This window comes from Frieseomelitta varia, unplaced genomic scaffold, assembly GCF_011392965.1.
Source record: "Frieseomelitta varia isolate USP_RPSP 00005682 unplaced genomic scaffold, Fvar_1.2 scaffold_370, whole genome shotgun sequence".
Lineage (NCBI taxonomy): Eukaryota > Metazoa > Arthropoda > Insecta > Hymenoptera > Apidae > Frieseomelitta > Frieseomelitta varia.
Genome location: NW_025110113.1, coordinates 56,427 through 80,687, shown reverse-complemented (window position 1 = coordinate 80,687; position 24,261 = coordinate 56,427). Strand labels below are relative to the sequence as shown.

General features: G+C 33.2%; 1 long non-coding RNA gene across 3 annotated transcripts in view; it reads left to right on the top strand.

The window, feature by feature from the left end:
- LOC122530982 overlaps positions 1 to 24,261 on the top strand; it is an 83,035-nt gene that overhangs the window by 2,348 nt on the left and 56,426 nt on the right. For all 3 annotated transcript variants that reach the window (XR_006307162.1, XR_006307164.1, XR_006307163.1), the window contains exon 2: positions 8,192 to 8,297. This is a non-coding gene — a long non-coding RNA (uncharacterized LOC122530982). The remainder of the gene's footprint in view (positions 1 to 8,191; positions 8,298 to 24,261) is intronic.

The window sequence follows — 24,261 nt, the reverse complement described above, 5'->3', positions numbered from 1 at the left end:
AATATTTATAACCTCTTAGTTCTTCAAGAAATCTAACCTCTTAGCTGTGACTTCACTTGTTTCGCTTTATTTGTTACTTGAATTAAAGTTTTTGCGAAAAATGAAACATATTCGTAAATTTCAGACATTTTAGAATATTTTGAGACTAGACTGGAGTACTAGTTCATTTTATGTCTTTTCTAAATATTTATAACCTCTTAGTTCTTCAAGAAATCTAACTTCTTAGCTGTGACTTCACTTGTTTCGCTTTATTTGTTACTTAAATTAAAGTTTTTGCGAAAAATGAAACATATTTGGTAAATTTTAGACATTTTAGAATAGACTAGAGTAGTAGTTCATTTTACGTCATTTCTACATATTTATAACCTCTTAATTCTTCAAGAAATCTAACCTCTTAAGAACTCTCAACTCTTGAAGAAACTTAACCTCTTAGCTGTGACTTCACCTACTTCGCTTTATTTGTTCCTTAATTACGTAATTATCAATTCAATACAGAAAACAATGCACAAAGTAGCATTTCGAATAACAAAGAAATTAGAAATTAGATATTTCATTTGGTTTCTTTTAACAAGAGTCGGACGAACGAAAGAACGCAGAACTTTCAATCAAATTTAAATGAAAAATTTTTCGATCTTCCATTATATACATAAAATATTATATATGTATATATAATTATATATATTTATATAAATATTATATACATAATATTATCTATATAAAAAATATTATATATAATATTATATATATATGCATTATTTTTATATTATTATTTAATATTATTACTTTATATTATTATTATCTTTACCTTTATTTTAAAAAAATTAAATTTTTATATACTTTATATATAAATTTATATTATATAAACAATAATTTATTTACTATGTGTATATATATATATAATTATTATTCATTTTTATATAAAATTATTTTATATTTTAATAAAATTTATCAATTATTAATTTATAATTTAAATATAATTATTATTATTAATATTTTATATATATATATATGTGACCGAGCGTTAAAATATGCGCGTTACACATAGCGCATATCCGTTCGACCTTCGTGAAGATTAGACAAACGTCTTCGTTGATCCTGCCTCTTGGGATCTACCTCGTCTCACGCTGCTCGATCTCTCGTTTCGTCTTCACCACCGATGAGTTTCAAAAGAGGATGACGTTATCGCTCGAGAGGTTAGACGCTTGCGTTACACACGCGTGTAACGTAACGTTGTAACAGAAGTGCGAGGTCAAGAGCCACTTAAGACCGCTCTGATGCGTCCGCCTATCCGTCTCGGGATAGATCTCGACAAGAATCTCGATCCCCCTCAGCCTCTGTTCACGCTGCGTGAAAATCTCGAGTAGTTTCGATACGAGGGAAACGTAGGTACAATGATCGATGGGGATATTCTTTCGGTGGATGGCATTATCGGGCGGGGAAGTAGGATCACATTCCTCGAAAGTATCTAATTGCCAGGCGTGATTATATATGCAAGCAGATACGACGAACGTGCTGGTGCCTCACCATTTTTTTTACTGAACCACTTGCGGACCATAACGAGTGACCGAGCCGTATACGATAAAATTCGTCGCTTTCTTTCCCTTTTGAACTCGTCGGCGATGATATCACTGGATAGAAATGATTGAGAAGTAATCAAATTTATTATCTGTTTCGCCTGGTTTATACTTGAATATAATTGAAAAACTGTGATAGAAGATATTGCAATTTCCGGGATAAAAAAATTCTCGACGCGCGTGTAATTAACAAGAGATTAAGGCCTTTATCTCCTAGTTAATATAATTTATTAATAAATTGTCAAGCTCACGTGGCCGTAGATCGCGAGGCGGCATAGTAAGCGCGTAAGGGAGATGAATGTTAATTAAAAAATATCGCAAATGTCGAATAATGTATGCGTGTTTCGTTAGACGAAGCCACTTTGCAATCAGATCAGGGACAGTATACTTATAATTCGCGTGAAAGAGCAGAGTTCGTAAGAGCCTGTACGTAAACATCACCGAGAAGTTCGTTTCGAGATGAAATTTCAATATCTAGCGAAAACGTTTATGCTTCGTGCTTTAACGAAGTGAGGAGAACTTCTCGAACGCGTTATGCGTCTGTGCGTTCCGCAACCTTCGCTTTAAAATTTAAATCATTCGATTAATAGACGCGAGTTACACGATCGCAATCATTCTTTCTTTTTTTTTTTTTNTTTTTTTTGCCGTGCGAATGTTTTATTCATACGACCAGGCTGCGGATTTTTCTGCGCTTATGGAAAGTATAAAATATCCAATGTATGTGAAACATTACAATATTATATAAAATCCAATATAAATAAAATGTCCGATATACAAGATCAATTATAATTGCAATTTTTACAGTTGATTTCCCACTTTGCTTCTAACTCGTCAGAATTGAAAAGTGCACAAATATTCGTGGTCTACGCGTCACTGTTGCCCAAAGAGGGAAAACCTTTTGAGCAGGCGTAATTTCAATAATATTTCAGTGATGATAGAAGCAAATAGCGATGTTATAGGGGGCAGTCATGCTTTAATGAATCTCATTGATACTCATAGAATTGATAGACCACGAGTCCAAAGTTCCAAGCTAAAAAAAGAACTGTGATCGAACACTGATGCTGCGTTAATCACGGTATTTAAACGTACCGCGTTATATAAACGATATTTTTGTTAAGAGTGGAGGTGATTTTTCGTAATTAATTCGTCGCCATACTTGAACTGCGTACAAGAGTGACACTCGCACGCCGGCGGTTGGCCAATCAACCGGTTCTGATTGACGCTTCAAGACCTGATAGGGTTAAATTATTCGTTAAATAAACAGCACCAGTTTTTTCGTTTGATAAAATAAACAAGTAAGAATTATTCTTCGTAATGACAAAGAATTCTCTATCAACATCTTGCGGTGGAATGACATGTCATGCACGTTGAGAATTTTTTGCACCAAAATTGTAATATTTTCTCAGTTTCAAGTATATTTAAGAATAACCCAGGCAAAACAAATAATAAATTTGTTAAATCTCAATAATTTCTATCCAGTGATATACCAACGAGTTCAAAAAGAGAGCGACGAATTTTATTGTGTACGGTTTGGTCACTCGTTATGGTCCGCAGTTGCCAGCGCAACTGGTTAACCTCTTGCGCTAGAATAACGTGCCACGCACGTTGAATATTTTTTGTCTCGAATATGCAATAGTTTCTCAGTTTTAAGTATATTTAAATATAATTCAGGCTAATAATTAATAATTAATTTATTACTTCTCAATAATTTCTATCCAGTGATATCATACCGACGAGTTCAAAAAGAAAGCGACAAATTTTATTGTGTACGGTTTGGTCACTCGTTATGGTCCGCAGTTGCCAGCGCAAGTGGTTAAATACGATTCATACAACGTACCATCTGACCAATATTTATGTGAAATATTTTCAAAGTATCTTCGAATTGCGAAATATTTGAAAATGGTCGCTCTTTTTCACGTTAAAATTGAAACAATAGTTGAGGGCCGCACATATTTTTCATCAGTTCAACATAACCTACATTATTTATGAGAATTTTGTTACAACTTTTATACATTGATTAGAAAAATATATTTATGTTAATATATATAATATAATATATTAATATATTCGTATGATTAATATGATAATATATTAATATAACAAGTATGAAAATTATTTAACGGGAACACTGAGCTTGTTTTCTTAGATACTAGTTCATCAATATCTGGTTTGATACAGATAGAAGGGAATACGAAGAGTATTTTCGAGTATGCTCGTCTGACAATTTCTGTTCCTGTTTTATTTTTTTCGTGTGCTTCGTATGGAGGAAAAAAATCTGCTCGAAAATATAAGATGGTCACTGAAAGACTGAATGATATAAAACAAAAATAACTTTTACAAACACGTGCTTTTTAAATTTTTTATTATTTTATTTGGAAATATAATTAATGGATTTTTTTCAGTATTTTCTTCTATAACCTACAAAAAAAGAAAATAAAAATGACTGAAAATGAACGAGTTATGACTTTTTCAAACTCTTCAGTTTTTCAGTGACCACCCTGTATAAGTATTCCCAAATACGAATAGCTTGTACCTTTCAACAAGTACGGTAACGATAATATCAACGTAAATTTGGCGTCGAGAATGACAGAGACAATCAGTCGGTAAAAGCAGGCAAAAGCAAGACCGCGGTTTTCCCGCTTGGGAATACATAACGAATGGCGCGGAAACTTCACTGAATTTTAATCGGCCCTATGAGAAAAATAACATCCGACCGATGTTAGCGAAAAACTGCCTTGTCCTACAATCGGCGCATTCACTACCGATGAAAGGACTATTCACTCGATTCCTCGGCAAAGCAAAACATTTCGCGGCGTGCACGCGAACAAGAATACGTGCTTACTTAGTGTCCAGTTTCAAATCCCCCCTAACCTAACGTTCGCGTTGCACGCGTGAAAAACGAACAAATCCCGTTTTTACCGGCTTTGATGAATTGGCCGGTATCGTCGGTAACTAATATCGAGCGTCTTGGGAATCCTGTTCGCTGCGCTTGCAAATCATCAATCGAGCGTCTGTCCCTGGCAAGGGCAATTTCGCATAAATGTCACCGGACGTGTACTTCATTTGCTAGGTAATCTCAACAATTTCGTGTCACGTACAAATACTTAATTTAAATTCGCTGGACCGTTATTAAATACAGATCTATCCTTGCGATGTAAATCTTTCTGAAATGAATGCGTTTGTAACCTTTAGCACGTTGTGCTAATTTCCATTTTGAAGACTGCTTACCGACTGGACGTTTCGCTTTTAACATCGACGGCCACGAGAAAAGTACAAAGTAATACATTACGTTCGAGAATGATTTTTTTTCGATCGATCGAATTATAAAAGATGATAGTTTTCAATATCAATTTGTTTCTATCGCGTATTATACCAGGCCGTCAAGATTAGGTACACGTGTACGTGCAAAGAACCATCACAGAGGATCATAAATTTTCACGAGAGTAATGGTTTTTCAAACCGATCGATACTATCGGATCGGTTGTATCGTCATAGAAAAATATATATACTCGCCTGCAACCGTGCACGGCATATTCACGATTAATGATGTAGCAACGAGGTACGTATTATACATACGTAGATGCAACGTTTAACCTCAACAACGATGAAATATGAATCGTGATAGCAGACGTACACCCGTATATACAAAGAGGTATTAATAATGGCGGCCATGTTGCAAGAAAAACTGTTTAGTTTTCCCAAGATAAAAATCACGCGCGTACATATATGCTCATAAATTATTCATTTTGAAAATAAATAAGTTAATTCGATGAAAAAAAAAAAAAAAGAAAAGAGAAAATTACAAAGCACAACAAAACAATACATGTTTGAAACGTCAAAATTATGCTTAACGCTCGTACATGCTTAACAAGAACATGTGTAATTGTTTGCCGTCGTTAGCCTTTAATTAACCTAACCTCAAAGTTAATGATTTAATTCTACATTACGCCGCGGATTCTATATTACTTGCTTTTCATTATTTCCTTAAGAACCTTAAGCGAGCGAGAGCGGGTATCAGTTTCAGGAACGATGATTAATTACTACGCCTATTAATAATCCTGTCGAGACGCCGATAATCAAAAGCATTTTATTTCCTCTAGCTCGACACGCGGACATGATGCTTGCTTCTTCTTTTTTTCTTTTTTTCTACGCCATTGCCGTGCAACAGAACTGGGCGAAGTTTATTTCGAAATAAATAATTGTTCACAAAAATTATTACAAATTATTCGAAATTATTATTTCGGAATAAATAATTGTTCACAAAATTTACTACAAATTATTCGAAATTATTATTTCGGAATAAATAATTGTTCACAAACTTTATTACAAATTATTCGAAATTATTATTTATATTTAATAATAATTGATAAAAAATTATTTAATAATAATAATATTTAATATTTATAAAATTAATAATGATTAATAAAAAAATTATTTAATAATAATAACAACATTTAACATCTATAAAATGAATAATAATTAATAAAAAATTATTTAATGATAATAATATTTTATAATAATAATATTTAATATTTATAAAATTAATAACAATTATAAAAAAAACTATTAAGTAAATAATAATTTTGAATAATTTGCAAATAAATTTATGAAACACTCTACATCAACTAATTTCGTTACTTTACAAATATGATATATATTGTCTCTGAAATAACTTGAAAAAGTGATCAAAAAATTTTCCAAAACGCTCAGGTTCGCCGAATAACATGTCATCACTTTCGGCACATTTTTTTTTTTTATTCTTCTTTTCTTTCCAAGGCGTTGATTATAAGCTGACAGCCGCCGTCCGAATAACTCTAGCTCGCTTCATCGACTTTTATTCGGAACCAGTTCTCTAACACATACACACACACACACACACACTCGCCGCGTTTCTAATTTGCGTGAAATCGCGGTTAGAAGAAAGGTTAGACTTTTAGTACGATGCTCGGTGACGAATCTATTGAAAGGCCAGCTTCTCAAAGAGGGATTTAGCGCTCGTTCGTTTGCAAATTGCGAATAGACGAATCTCGATCTCGCGGGGCGATAAGCCTAAGCCTCGATTGCCTCTCTCGACGGAATCTTTCGTCGCGTCCAACGTTGGAATCTCGTTGGAAAATCATGCGACAAAGAGAGTGACAGGCTCGTGGCTGATTCGCGAACAAAGTCGCGAGGTAATACGACGTGGGGTCGATCACATTTAATAAATGTTTCCCCTCGAAGTTTACTAACGTCTTTCGTATCTGTTTGCAAATTGCGCTACGACAATTGGCGCCGACTTACCGCTCGTAACCGAGCGAAAGTCGAGTCGCGTTCTCGCGCGTTTATAAATTAGCTTCCTCTTTTTCAAACACGATTTATAAACTCGATGTTGCGTCGCGTGACATAACCATGTTACTTACTCATACGTACATGGATGTATTGTACAGGACGTACAACATGTTGTCGCGATGCTGTACAAGGTGGGCCGGAATTCGTAGCACAACCGAGCAGGGTTTCGAAAGATAAGAAAAGAAATTCGGCACGAAATTTTTTTGTATCTCTTTTGTGACTCGGCTTTTCGAGAAAATCGACTTTGAAGTTTGTATTGCAATATGTATGTATTGCGTATGTAAAGTGTTGCAACAGAAAGTAGTAATAAGGGATAAAAAATTATATAATAATATTTAACATTTATAAAATTAATAATAATTAATAAAAAATTATTTAATGATAATAATATTCAGTAATAATAATAGTGATTTAATAATAATAATAATATTTAATATTTATAAAATTAATAATGATTAATAAAAAAATTATTCAATAATAATAATATTTAACATTTATAAAATTAATAAAAATTAATAAAAAATTATTTGATGATAATAATATTCAGTAATAATAATAGTGATTTAATAATAATAATAATATTTAATATTTATAAAATTAATAATGATTAATAAAAAAATTATTCAATAATAATAATATTTAACATTTATAAAATTAATAAAAATTAATAAAAAATTATTTGATGATAATAATATTCAGTAATAATAATAGTGATTTAATAATAATAATAATATTTAATATTTATAAAATTAATAATGATTAATAAAAAAATTATTCAATAACAATAATATTTAACATTTATAAAATTAATAATAATTAATAAAAAATTATTTTATGATAATAATATTTAGTAATAATAACAGCAATTTAATAATAATAATAATATTTAATATTTATGAAATTAATAACAATTAATGAAAAATTATTTAATAATAATAATAATAGATAGAGGTGAACAAACTTTAAAGTCGATCTTTTCGAAAACCGAGCCGCCAGATAAAAAAATGTTACACCAAGTTTTTTTCTTTTTTTTTTTTTTCGACGTAAAACCGCCGCCTGCTCGGTTGTTCTATCGCGAATTCCGGCCCACCCTGTATATGAGAATTTTCTGAAACGACGTTGAAGGGGGAGGCCAATAAAGCTTTTCCCCCCCCGAAGCGCTAACGACTAGGTATCACTTAATAGGCGGTGTATTCCCTGTTTTTCGTCCGGGGCTATTGAAACGTGATTGTAGGCAATGTCCGCCGGCTAATGAACTAACGTTATTTCATTTTTCCCTCTGTTTCCAGGCATCAGCGGGGAATGTTAACACGGTGTAAGAAGAAGAGGAGGAAGAAGCAGCCATTCGGGAAAATTTACTTCTAACGCGGAACGCACGAACCGGCACCATTGCTCGTGAGTAATAAGAAAACTTGATAAGTAGCAAAAAACTTTTCGATTAATACTTCGTCGCCGGAAGAATTTGAAAGATTTTAAACGTAACAGCGAGTCATAGTCCACCTGTCAACAGTTCAATTTCGAACGATGACCGCTCTCATTTCATTTGTTTCTCACATTTTTTTTTTTTGGCATTACAGGCCAATAAAAGTTTAAAACTTTATAACACAGAAATATCTCCTGTGGCGAGCGTTGAAATTATTTCACGAGCCACTGTATACGTACAGCGGACAAAATAAGGTGGATAAGACACCTTGCAAAATTACTGGTTTTCTATGAATTTAACGAATATTTCAAGAAATTCTTAATTCAATGCAATTTCATTTGGACAAAATGATAAGACACTGAGAAAGGAAACAAAAGTAGTCTTCATAATTAAATCTTTCGAATCTTTTTTTTTTTAATGTTGATCCTCCTTTATTTCGTAGAACTTTGATCGTTCGATTTGGTTGGCCTTTGAATCATTTTCTTTTACATAATATCGATCTAAACTCTTTCAAGCACACGAAATTGCTTCTTTTAACATTTGAACATTATTGCATTGCTTTTTACCTTCAGAAATTATCCCGCCAAGTTCTCCTCGCACATTTTCGATAACATTAAGATCCGGAGATCTTGCTGGCCAATCTAAAGTTGATATATTTCTAGCGTTAAGAACGTCTTTTATAATTTCAGCTGTAATATAATTTTGTCTCTCTCTCTCTCTCTCTCTCTCTTTGTGAGAGACTAGCACTAGTGTCTTATAATTTCGTCCCACTCAAATTTCAAAATATACCATACGCAGAGACGATTTGACGCTTTTTCATTGTTCATGTCGCGAATGCGTTCTGAGAATGCATTTCTCACAAGCATTTTTCTTCTTGTTTCTGTACGTATACTTAAACATACTATATTATTGGATATCAGGTGAGGTGTCTTATACTTTTGTCCCAAATTAGTTGTCACATTTGCATACTTCTGGTCCGATTGTTGATACGGTTCGTTTTATTTGATGTCTAAATATTTGGCAAAGATAGTAGGTTACTATGTATATTAACCAACTTAAAACAGTCATTCGATCGTCATTTATTTATCAAAGTAGGCGGATGCCAGAGCAGTGCAATAATTTGACATTTTCAAAAGTACACCAGTTGCAATTTTAAACGTGTGCGTGAAGTTGAAACGATAGTCGATAATTTGAAAGTTAAAGTCGCTCAGAGATTCACTTACAAGGGAACATATCGAAGTGTCAATCGCCGATTTTGATGAAATTTCGCAAAATGGTATACACCATTAAATTCGTCGTTAAAAAACACCAATTTCATCAATTTACAGAAAAACTGTACCTTCTGTAGTTTCTGAGATATTCAACAAAATATACTCCGGACCCCAAACTTTGAGGTTAGTTTCCACCCCTTCGACATCGACGATTGCCGATAAAAAAGAAAAAAAATCGTGTTAAATATTTCTTCGAAAACTACATTTATGCGTTGACGCTTTTTGTTTCGTGCATTTTTCTTCTCGTTTCTCTATAATATACTCAAAGATACATTAGCTGAAAATCAGCTGAAGTGTCATATATTTTTGTCCACGCGCATACATACGCGCACGGACATTGGTTAACCACTTGCGCTGGCAACCGATTGCGGACCTTAACGAGTGACCAAACCGTGTACAATAATTCGTCGCTTTCTTTTTTAAACTCGTCGGTACGATATCACTGGATAGATGTGATTGAGAACTAATAAATTTATTATTTGTTTTAACTTTCTTTACAAAATTACATTAGTTTCTATTAAACTAAACAAAATTACATTAGTTTCTATTAAACTAAACAAAATTACATTAGTTTATAAAAACTTTTAACCACCTGCGCTGACAAACTGATTGCGGACCGTAACGAGTGACCAAACTGTGTACAATAATTCGTCGCTTTAGTTTTTAAACTCGTCGGTACGATATCACTGGATAGAAATTATTGAGAAGTAATAAACTTATTATTTGTTTTAACTTTCTTTACAAAATTAGATTAGTTTCTATTAAACTAAACAAAATTACATTATTTTCTATTAAATTAAACAAAATTACATTAGTTTCTATTAAACTAAACAAAATTACATTAGTTTCTATTAAACTAAACAAAATTACATTAGTTTCTATTGAACTGAACAAAATTACATTAGTTTAGAATAACTTTTAACCACTTGCCCTGACAAACCGATTGCGGACCGTAACGAGTGACCGAACCGTGTACAATAATTCGTCGCTTTCTTTTATTAAACTCGTCGGTACGATATCGCTGGATAGAAATGATTGAGAACTAATAAATTTATTATTTGTTTTGCCTATTTTGTTTGACTACAGTGTAATCGATCGATCCGATTCGCAAGAGTACTCGATCAATAAAATTGGCAGCTCGCCGGTGATAATAAATTTACACGAACTCGTTTGCACGGTGGTTTTATATCCGTTCGAAACGGGTCGAAACGTATCGTAGAAGTGGACAATTTCTGTTTGAAGAAATCGGGATTGCTATTGCTTCTTCGTATTTGAACGAACCGAACTGAATTGGCTAAGCCTGTGATATTATTCCGCGAGATAACACGAGGTATCGCTCCCGTTCGGATATTAATTCTGTATTAATACCCGATTGATCGAGTACTTGGCTAAAGCTTGGAAATTATTATGTCAGATAACACGAGCGTTCGGTCGCTGTCATTTCTCCCCCCCTCTCCTCATCGGTTATGTGACTGCTGGCTGCTTCAATCAATGAGAACGCGCAACTATCGCGTGTGTGTCACAAGAAACGATCAATGAAATAACTTGGCATGCTTTGAAATGCTTGCCCGATTAAGTGAAACTGCGAGCTCTTCTTGAGTAAAGTCGTCTTATTGTTTCCTGGAAACGTAATAGGACAGATGGATAACATTCCACGCGCCTTAAATTCTATCTACGGTACGTGTAAGATCGTCTTCGATACTTGCGGCGGTATAACGAGCATCTTATCGGTGACAAGTCGGCTTTGATCAACTTTGGAATTTGATCAACTTTGCAAGGAATTCGCTCGACTTGTTTCTCAATTTTTTAAGAATAACTTACCAGAATGATGTTGTCGCCTTTATTAAAATATGTTACAAAATATATTTTATGAGATATTATATATATTATAAAATATATTTTACGATATGTATTATATTGTAAATATCTCGTAAAATATATTTTACAATATATATATATATATATATATTTACAATATAATAATTTTCATTGGTGAAGGAAGCCAATTTTGGTCAACTCTGTGAAGAATTCTCTCAACTTGCTTCTCAATTTGTTAGAAACAATTTATCAGAAGAATAATAATGTATATAATATAATATATATATTATATATATTATTATTATATATATTATATAATATATATATTATAAAATATATTTTACGAGATATTTACAATATAATAATTTTCATTGGTGAAGAAAGTCAATTTTGGTCAACTCTGTGAAGAATTTTCTCAACTTGCTTCTCAATTTGTTAGGAACAACTTATCAGAAGAAAGTTATCATCTTTACTATCTTTAAATATTTATAGAACTGAACATTTCATAAATAATGATATTTCATAAATTGCGAGAATTTATGAGAAATTTAGAGAGAATTTGTAACAAATACAAATAATTTTATAAATACCATTGGTGCTTGCCCGTATTATAGTATTTATAAATTCACAAATTTATAAATACTATTTTATATAATTAATTATTTTCCTTGACATTTATAAAATTAAATATTTCACAAACAATGATGTTTTATAAATTCTGAGAATGAATTTATAAAAATCCATCAACTTATACAAATAAATAATTTTATAAACTTTATAAATACTATTGGTGCTGTTTACAAATTTATAAATACCATTGGTACTGTTTTATAAAATTAATTATTGTACTATTTTATTTATTAATTATTTATTAAAATTAATTATTGTACTGTTTTATTTATTAATTATTTATTAAAATTAATTATTGTACTATTTTATTAATTAATCATTGTCTTTGACATTTATAAAATTACACTATTTCACAAACAATGATATTTTACAGATTTTGAGAATTTGTAAAACGTCTAGAAAAGAATTCATATAAGAGGTCCAGAAAGAATTTATGTATAAGGGATAATATTCATAAAATCCTTTAACACGTTTATAAGAATTTCGCATTTCATCAGATTTTATACATGCAGGCAAGTTAAAAAAAAAAAAATAAATAAAAATGAAAAAAAAAGGAGAAGTGAAGAATGAAGTAGGGAACGAAGAAGAATGTCGAGTTCTCGGTAATGGCAATATTATTCCTTTGTCTTTCACGGACTACGTAGGGTCGTAGAGCGGCGAGTTCTCGATTTGGGACACCGCAAACGTGATTATATTAACGAGAGGCCGCGAGTTTCGCAAACTGTTCGCGGAACTCTACGCGCTACGTGTCACGGCAATGGGATTGGAAATATATAAAAGGCTGAATAGACGATGTTAATTCGTATTCAACCCCGACAGATCCGTTCTTTACGATTTGGTTCGTTCGGTCAAAGCGGATTAATTAGTCGATCGTGTATACAGCTGTTGATCGTCATTGGGCAATCGTCGATTAATAGTGTCTAACAAAAATCTTGAATGACGAACGAATTAATTTAAACAGCGTCTCACGTACAGGGTGTTCCATTTTTTTTTTAATCTATAAATGCAATCTTTCCAGGATTTTGTCATTTGAAGAGTGTCTCGAATTTTTTTCTTCAGGTATTTAGTTTCTTTTCCAAGCATGATTGTCTAATTTTTTTCGTTTCGATCGTTCTATACAGAAAAAGAGTGTCAATTTATCTGAAACCTATCTACGTTTAGTTTATATATTTCTTATAAAATCGGTGCATAAATGAGGAGAGCAGTATGAATACGAAAATACTAATAGTCTTTCGATACACTTAGGTTAATATTTTTCAGACAGAAAACGGGGAAAAAAATTACCTAATCACGCTTGAAAAATTAACAATGACCTTCGTATTCTCTGCACTAACAAGTGTACCAAATTACTGCCCTCTCGAAATAGAAAAAAAATGCATCTGAGACACTCTTTAAATGACGAATAGCCTCGTAATTGATAATTAATAATTGATAATTTCATTTAGTAGTGTCAACGCTAACTAGAACTAATTGTAATGGTCAAAACTGACCAATTTATAATCTTACAAATAGCTACAGAACAATGCATTTCTTTTTTAAAGATTTAAATGATTTTTCGTAAAACGTGTAAAAAGTACTGCCATAAGTGTGCTGTATTATAAAGTTTTTCTATCTTTCTTTTATCCTTCTATTTTTTTTTTTTTTTTTGTTTTTTACTTTAACGTCTCTGATGGAAATTTTACGCTTCGATTCTCGGCAGTTTCAATGTCGAAATAGCTCTACTAGTTGTACTAATCTGTAAAAAAAAAAAAAAAATGCATTTGAGATATTTTTTTCAATGACGAAACCCTAGTTCCGGAGATAATAGCACTGGTAGATCAACCGCTTGCGCTGGCAACTGATTGCGGACCATAACGAGCGACCGAGCCGTGTACAGGAATTCGTCTTCTTTTTTTGAATTCATCGGTATGTCACTGGATAGAAATGACTAAGAAGCAATAAATTTTATAATTTGCTTTGCCCGGGTTATATTTCAATATACCTAAAACTGAGAGGAAGTAGTATGTAGCAATTTTGGGCCAAATATTCTCGATGTGCGCGGCACGTCGTTCCGGCGCTGGCAACTGATTGCGGACCATAACGAGCGACCGAGCCGTACGCAACAATACGTCTCCTTTTTCTCAATTCATCGGTATATATCGCTGTAGAATAGAAATCACTAAGAAGCAATAAATTTATTATTTGTTTCGCCTGGGTTTAGGTTAGGTTTTAGGTTAGAAACGATTAGAATCTCATCGAAAAATTGAAACACGACCGCTTGTCGAAATGTCGGGGAGAAATGAAGAAATTCCTTCTCATTACACGCTCGTTCGCAAGAAGGTCTCTTCCGTCGATCGTCGGTGTATCTGTACCGATATAGTATAGATAATGGCAGTTTTCCCATCGCCAGGTCCGACCGTCCGCGTGACGTTACGCCCCTCTCGTAGAAGAAAGAGAGAGAGAAAGAGGGGGGAGAGATTTCCGCGTTCCAGAGTGTTCAGGAATCCGCGTCGGTTGACGTGGTTGACGCGAATAATCTTGTTACACAAGCGGCAACCGACTGGTAGCCAGTGTCAACTCGTTTTTTCACCGAACGCACGTGCATCGACATGTACCATCTGGTCGGTGGATGTCGCCGTACAGCAATTGAACGTAATGATATTCTGGTACCATCCGAGTTACATACGTCGCCCTTCCCCTGCCAACACGCTCAGTCATCTTTCCTCTCCTTCTTCCCTGGTGGACGATCTCTCCCTCTCCACTTTTAGCTGGCGTTGGCCATTGACCGACCTTCGCAGTTGAACTGTGCCGCGAGAAGATAGGAGTTGCTCCTTTCTCTCGATTCTCCCTCACTCTCTCTCTCTCTCTCTCGCTCTCTCTACCCGTGTCTCCTTCGTCTGTGTGTTACACACATAGCCGTATGCAGCATGTACGTACGTACATAGACGTGCAACGCGGCGTGTTTCTGTACCAATAATACAGATTGTTTCGTAAATTGTGGGACCCACTAAGGCAGCTGATTGTACGCTCCCGAAGTGGGTCCCACAAGTTACGAAACACCCTGTACATACAGGGTGAATAGAAAAGAAAAGGGGTCGTAGCTTGTAGGGTAGATAGTACTTGTCAAAACTCGCGAAAAAAGTCTTAATAAACAGAGTTAACATTAGAGTTAGAGGAAAATTAACTTAAACCTCTTGCGCTGAAATGGGATTGTTATGCTTCAACCAAAATTGTACGAGAAAACCTTGGTAACGGAAGAAGGCTTTCGTGACGATAATTCCAGAAACATCTACCCTACTTTATCGGATGAGATCTGTAGGGGATGTTTTAAAAAGATTTCGATGTTCGAGGAATCTGTGACACCGACGTGTCTGGTATTCGAGCGATGTTTCCTAAGCTTCTGGACCCTGTGGCGCAGTGAGTTTTCGGCTCATAACCGACCGTAATTAAGACACCGATGATCACAAAGCGACGTGAAACGATCGATGCGTGATCTGAACTATTAATGCACGGGTGGCCAACCGTGACGCCACTAGTGGCATATTTCATAATTTCTGATGGCGCATGGACCGAGTTTTGACACTAAACAAAAAGAATAATTCAAGATGTAAAAGTATCGAAATTAACTCAACATTATAATGTATTGTAAATCGGTACTGTTTCATATATTTCTCACACAGATCTCAACTTGCATTGAATTTAAGTAATTTGTTGGAAAGAGAAATGGTAATTCGTAACATAATTGTTTGATCGACTAATTTAAGATATTGAAGAAATATTCTTGTTTGACTTGATTAATGGTAAAGGACTGAATTATTTTAGAGAGAAATTCCGAAAGTATCTAATAATATTTAAATAGCAATAGTATTGTTAGACTAATATTATCTATGTATATACAGAAATATTACGGTAATTGTTAAAGAATGAAACTATCAAAATATATATTGTACGAGTACCATACGAGTCATGGCAATTGAGCTGGTATTCAAGTTCAAATAATCATGATAATAATGAAAATAATTAAATAATTACAAAAGTAATTACAATAATTCGTTAATGACGCGAAGCAGTTAATTAAAGTTCGTTAGAAACGTATTAGTGGCTCGATTACTACAAATGATTAATTAAAAATTTTAAATAGAACTTAGAAATGTTATAGAAGAGGATTTATTGTTTAATTGTTACAAATAAATTATTAGAAATGTTAGATAATGTTTAAACAATTAGAATATTCGGAAATATTGTTTAAAACTCACTCTTGAATTTTGATCGATGTGCACACGACGGAAGTTTAATTGATAATGAGCCTCCGTACCTGAAGGTTAATTTAATGTTCCGATCGTCAGTGACCCGGAACTGTTGATAATTTTTTTTTAGTATTTCGAAACAGTTTTTCCATTATACTAATCAGTACTTTAGTAGTTTTTACATTTCTATTGCAAAGTTACAGTTTCCTGAATATGTTGCAATGTTAAACGTAATAATTTATTAATTTTTTACCGGCTAAAACTAAATTTACATTTTCATGATATCAATTTTTATAGTTATAACTACACTGATGTATATTAAATAGAAATTTATGTAGAGAACAGTTATGTAGTCAAAAATCGAGTTAAGCAGTGAACGTCGCTTCAGAATAACATATAAGCGCAACATATAAAAATTTTCGCTCGTTTATTGTTTCAGACAGCAAGAAACTGTCTTTTCCGTTATTGTAAATAAAATAATTTAATTATTATAAATGAATTATTGAAACTATGAAATAATGCTTGATAATTCAGTCAGTGATTCAATTGTTATAAATAGTTAAAATTGTTAGTGCACAAATATATAATCGAAATGCATTATTTTACAGTTTGAATAATTTATTTGAAACAATTAAATTATTTCTACAATACTTCTAAACATTATTTAATAATTTTCACGACTTTTATATCAAACGATGAAACAGTTAAATTAATTATTTCATTCGATAATTCAAAGTCATCTCTCTTAAGTGCATTGTTGAAGATTGTTGTAAATTATTACATAAAAATTTTAAATGACACTCAGAAACATTACAGAAGAGAATCTATTGTTTAACTGTTGCAAGTAAATTATTGGAAATATTAGATAACGTTTAAACAAGCAGAATATTCAGAAATATTGTTTAAAAATTCAGTTCGAACGTTCGATCGATGTACACACGATGAAGGTTCAACTTATAATGACCTTTTTCGCTGCTCAATCATCAGATAAAAGCAAAGTCAGCGATGGTGGTGGTCTTTGTCAATACTTCCAAAAACACTATTTCTATTAATAGTAATCAATAGTTTCACAGTTTTTTTGTTTTATTTAGTTAAAATTTTTCAATTTTACCGTTTTATTGTTTCTACAGCCCCCATTAATCTTAGGCAGCGATAAATACTGTTAATTTTAGGGGTGCGCGAGAACCCCTAAGTTGAAAATGTGCATAGCAGTCTACAAAGTATGTAAATACACAGTTTAATTTCTTGTGCCGCAATGATTCACGATAATAAATCTCGGCGATCGATCGGCCGATTAGCGGCCGCAGCAACGTGTATATCAATTACGATGATCGTATTCACGGATCCACGGCGTCGCGACTCTCAATCGATCTCGTCAAACGAAATCCGAGTCTGATGAATCTTCCGAAAAGAAAGCACGATCGCTCTTCCAGACAGAGTTTCTTCCATTTTCTCTCTTTTCACCGCGCGGATGGCGCGTCAAACTTTGAGAATTATGACATCGCGCATGGAGAAAAAGTGACGGTCGGCAGCAATCGGAGAGCAATATAGCGGTTCTCTGTTGCAACGAGTGACAATTTCCTGGTTCGGCGCGGCAAGGGTGCTCCGCAGCCCCCGTTATGGAAGTTGGCCGCGGCGTGGCGCGTCTATCATCGTAGCGAGAGGCTTCGTCCCATCGGAAGCGGCTGAATCCTCCTCGAAAGGACGAGATCGCAAAAGCATGCGGCCTCGGCTCGGTGGGGGAAACTTTGAGAGACTGTTGGAGCGCGAACGTGACCGGTTTGCGCGAGCCGATCGGACGGCTCAGCGGCGGTAGCTCGTTAATCGTTGCCACGGCCGATCGTATTTCTAGCGTAAGTACGTGCCTCCGGTAATGGTGTTTCTTGTTTTCGGTCGGTGCCCCGCCTCGTTCCTACGGCTGCCGCGGTCATCCCTTATCACTTTGCCCATCCTGTGGGTTTTTGCCCATCACCGCTGCCACATTTCCAATCATTCGCGCACGTTCTGTCTCGCTGGTATAATTGTCCCGTCCCAGACAGCCAATTATTATCGCCTGCATTATTATCACAATTCGTTGACAATCGAAGAGAACGTAGAAAGGGGGGCAAGAGACCGGTGACTGGCCCCCCGGCCATTCTGTTAGCCGGAAACACAGAACCAGATAACAGTGGTATTCCCAATTTAAGCGTCGGGGACCGAAAACGGACGATTAAGTGGGGAGGTGTATTCTGCGAATTGCGCCGGAAATATCGGGTGTCGTGTTTCACGTAGTCTTCGACAGCTCGGACGGTAAGGTAGCGCAGAGTGGTGACACTTAACCTCTTTCCCTGGTGTCACGAATATTTGACCGAAAATTGCAATATTTCCCCGGTTTTAAGTATATTGAATGTATAACACGGACGAAACAAATGATAAATTTGTTACTTCTTAGTAATTCCTATCCAATGATACGCCACCGATGAATTCAAAAAGGAGACGAATTGTTGTGTACGGTGTTGGTCACTCGTTACGGTCCGCAATCAGTTGCCAGCGTAATTGGTTAATATTGTATTCAGTATTATGCTTTGTAGATTATATTTATAATTATAACAATAATATGCTTCATATTTATAATTATAATTATAATAATATTATGCTTATAATATATATAATTATAATAATATTATGTTTATATATTTATAATAATATTATGCTTTATATTTATAATTATAATAATATTATGCTTTATATTTATAATAAAAATAATATTATGCTTATAATGTATATAATAATATTATGCTTATAATAATATTATGCTTTATAATATATATAATTATAATAATATTATGCTTTATATTTATAATTAAAATAATATTATGCTTATAATGTATATAATTATAATAATATTATGCTTTATACATTATATTTATAATTATAATAATATTATGCTTTATACATTATATTTATAATTATAATAATATTATGCTTTATACATTATATTTATAATTATAATAATATTATGCTTTATATTTATAATTAAAATAATATTATGCTTATAATGTATATAATTATAATAATATTATGCTTTATACATTATATTTATAATTATAATAATATTATGCTTTATACATTATATTTATAATTATAATAATATTATGCTTTATATATTATATTTATAATTATAATAATATTATGGTTTATTCATTATATTTATAATTATAATAATATTATAATTATAAATATACAGTGATGTTAAATATAATTATAATTATACGTTATACAATATTATTCATTACAATAATTTACAATAAATTGTATTATATTATTTTATTATATTATTGTATTACATTATATTATTTATTATTTTTTTTTTGATATTCATTTTATCTAGTTTAAATTATATTATTTATTGCAATAATTTACAATAAATTATGTAATATTGTATAATATGTATTTGTGTGTACAGTACAATACAATACAATACAATATGTATTATGTAATAATACAATACAATATGTATTAACACACACCAGATGAGTATCGTTGCTTCTTGCAGATACGATTCGTCCCTTTGAATTTTCCTTCTCCCCCTCGTTTCTTGCCGCAAGATCCAATTTCCAGCTCCATTCTGACAGATGAGTCTCGGATCGGAGCGTAGCTTCCTCCAATCGCCGATTCGTCTCCTTTGAATTTTCACCATCCGTTTCTTCTCGCCGCGCTCTTTTCCGCGCGAGATCCAATTTCCACTTCCATTCTGACAGATGAGTCTCGGATTAACGTCTACGGAGCGTAGCTTCTATCTAATTTGTGCCGAACGGTTCTGCGAAAAATCGATTCGCGAAGGCGGCTGCTTCTTTTGCAAGGGGTTCTACCTTACCGGCGCGAGTAGAATTTTCCCGCGTAATTCGACTCTGTGCTCGCGTCCCAGCGCAATTTCCGGCGGCACTTTTCGGAAAAGACTTTTTGTTCTTGTTAAGTGAAGAAATCTGACCTTGATATGGAAAAAATACACGATCAACGCGAATAAATCAGCACGAGTATTTAGTAATTTGATTATGAATTATAAACGGCACGTTATTTTAACGAGAGATGCGATTACCTTAGTGGGTAAGGTAGTTTCAAGGAATTCTTCCACATCTTAAGTTGGTATTTTTTCGACGGTGAAATTATAGACGAGCAATTTAAGGTGCATGTCGAATAAATTTATAAACATAAGAGACGAGAAAAACTTTAGAAAATTGGTTAGACCCGATCAATTTTATTAATCAAGCGTTTTTTTTTGCACGGTAATCTTTGACTTTTTTTTTTTTTTTTTTTTTTTTTTTTTTTTTCTTTCGAATTGTGCAATTTTCTCTCAGAAATATATCGAGTTAATGGATTAACGAGGTTACGATTTTTTGTTAGATCCAGGATAATACGGACGACATATTTTTTTTCACGAGCAAGAATATAATTAAATTCCCAATGATTTCCAGAAAAATGTATTTTTTAATTTGCAACGATATTATTGTTGCCATCCACCAACTTTACCTGCAAGAGAACATGGCACCGTCGATCGATTTCCCAAGATATAAAAACGACAATTCAGAGCCGAGTGAATGAAATTTCTAATTTAGGCGAGTTGTCTCTCCAAATCTCTCCACGCTTCCCTTCCAACAAAAAAAAAGTTTTTTTATAACCAGCCGACGAAATCAACGTTGATCCACGCTTGTTCGTCTCTTTGCGATGCTGCGTCGATCTCGTCGCTGCTCCGTTGTCTCGCTCGCGCAAAGTGGACGTCCTCTGCACGCCTGTGGGACCGTACAGGCAACACGCGAAACACTTTCACCAGTCCAGGCCAGTAGTAGTAACTAATCGATAATATCGACAGGCGGAAAGAATTGAAAAGGAAATCACCAGCTCGCTATCAATGCAATTATACCTGCGCTCGACGTGGAACTTCGATGTTATCTGCACGGAGCGCATCTTCAACGCCAGAGAAGTGAAACGAGATTGCGTACTGCGTAATAACATCGAATCTGCTCGTCCGAGTTCTGATTGCGATGAGTGTACAAATATACGATCATTAATTTCGCCCTTTTTGTTTTTCCTTTTTTTTTTTTTTCTTTTCATCATCTGGCTCTCGAGCAGCACATTTTTTCTTTCGTTTCTAGTGCAGTGAGAACGGCTGAAAGAAAGTACAGGCTGGCCACTGGAAAACTGAAGGGTTTGAAGAAGTCACAACTTGTTCGTTTTCATTTATCCGTGATTTGTGAGCAGGAACACGGCAGGATCACTTGAGGGATGTTGTTTTTCACATTTAATTTCACTGGCTTCACATGGAGATGCTTTCTTGACTCTCCAATTTTTACGTTATCATTGTATAACTAATTATTGGAAATTTCTATTGGATACATTGCATTTACTTTTATATATTTTTATTTATTTATTTCATTTCGTTATATTATTTCACTTTTACATATTATGTCATGTAGTGAACTAGTTATGGAAACAGATTTTGCTAATACATTGTTTGTTTTTTATTTTATTACATTGTTTTACTTTCATAGTTTACATGTCATGTCATATTACATCATATAGCCAGCTATTTATGGAAATAGATTTTGCTAACGCATCGTTTGTATCTCTTGCACCACTATATATCTCTTTGCATTATTCATTTCTTCAACAAATCGATTTGTCAAGAAATTGATCTGTTCTTTTTCACGTTTAAAAAAAAAAAAGAAATGAAAATACATATAATCACAATGTAAATATTCGTATATTTTATACGTTTCATGCATTCTTGTGTATTTCTGTGCATTCTAAGTATCTCATAACTCGTACCTAACCTATACATTTTTAAACTGGTTTTCAATTTTACCAATAAAAATTATGACAATCGTGTCTCGTTCGAGTTTGTATTGTGTGATTCACATAATACATTTATTTGTAACAATTTGATGAGCTAAACTTGTGCACTCTAATTGCAAGTGTCTCATAACTCGTACCTAACCTATACATTTTTAAATTGGTTTTCAATTTTACCAATAAAAATTATGACAATCGTGTCTCGTTCGAGTTTGTATTGTGTGATTCACATGATACATCTATTTGTAACAATTTGGTGAGCCAAACTTGTGCACTCTAATTGCAAGTGTCTCATAACTCGTACCTAACCTATACATTTTGAAACTGGTTTTCAATTTTATCAATAAAAATTATAGCAATTGTGTCTCGTTCGAATTTGTATTGTGTGATTCACATAATACATCTATTTGTAACAATTTGGTGAGCCAAACTTGTGCACTCTAATTGCAAGTGTCTCATAACTCGTACCTAACCTATACATTTTTAAACTGGTTTTCAATTTTACCAATAAAAATTATGACAATCGTGTTTCATTTGAATTTGTATTGTGTGATTCACATAATATATGTAGGTTTTCGTAATAGTTTAGTGAGCCACTGTATGTAGGTCTGAAATTCGATATATACACATGTATATACATATGTATTAGAGCCGTTTGCCTTTCAAGACGCAACACCGCGGTTGTTCGACACTTTTGACAGGTGAAATAAAGTGTTATTTGTTTTACGTGGAAAACGAGAGTTATTTCTTTAGCGTTTCCATAAAAAGAAAGAAAGAAAAAAGAAAACGTCACCGAAATGTCGCAATAATGTTATCTCCTATACTTTACAATTAAAATAATATTCAATATAATTAATTTTTATCTCACTGGAAATATCGAATTCTACATCTTGTATATTTTATTCTACATTATCTACATTTTGTGCAATTTATGTGACCGCGAATTACCGGAAGTTTGTTTGAACAAAACCCTTCTTTAACCCTTTCTTTAACCTGCGCGGAATATTTGTTTAAACATGGAAAAATATTTCTTAAAATGAAAAAAAGTAATATTTAAATGTTTAAATTAATATAAATGTTTAATTTAATAGTAAATTTATAAAATAATAATAAATTTATAATTTAATAATAAATTTATAAAATAATTAATAAAAGTAACATTTAAATTCTCTATTACAAAGTGGGGCATAAATAATCCCAAAACCGTGCAACGTTTCAAATGAAATTCATTGAAATCCATGAAACCCATCTTTAGGTGATTCTAATTAAAAAATATCTCGCCGTGCATTATGCACCGTCAACAACAATGTGGGACAATTTTGAACCCACCTAACCCCCAAAGAGTTAAATATACAAGAGACGCCATAGTCATCGGTCAAGGGACTTGAAAATTGATCGGAGAGACACGTGTATTCGTCGCGGGAATATTTATGACACTTAAATAATTCAACCGGCCCATCGGCCGCAATCATCGAATATACGCTCGCGACTACGTGACATTGCGGGCATCCAAACGTTTCCATCAAAAAGCAATTGGGCCCCCCTCTCTCCAATTTCGATAACCGGCACATTTCTTCCGTCTTTTTATTACTACTCGACGAGAAATGAATACGTAAAAGCGCGGAGCAGCGCGTAATTGGGCAACGAAAGTAAATACAAATGATCGATATCGTCGCAAGTGCATTTGTCGTTTAACTTTGTCATTGCAGAGAAAATAAGATTTCGTTGCTGTTGTTGAAATTAATGGCCTGTTCATTTAAGTAAATTTATCATCAGGAATCTCGACTGAAGATTGTTCACAGTAGTTTGATACGAAAAATATTTTACTCTATTTGACTTTCTTCTTTTTTTTTTTTTGTTTATTGCATTTGTCTAATTTTGTCGTTGCAAAGAAAATAAAATTTCGTTGCTGTTGTTGAAATTAATAGCCTGTTCATTTAAGTAAATTTATCATCAGGAATCTCGACTGAAGATTGTTCACAGTAGTTTGATACGAAAAATATTTTACTCTATTTGACTTTCTTCTTTTTTTTTTTTTGTTTATTGCATTTGTCTAATTTTGTCGTTGCAAAGAAAATAAAATTTCGTTGCTGTTGTTGAAATTAATAGCCTGTTTATTTAAGTAAATTTATCATCAGGAATCTCAACTGAAGATTGTTCAT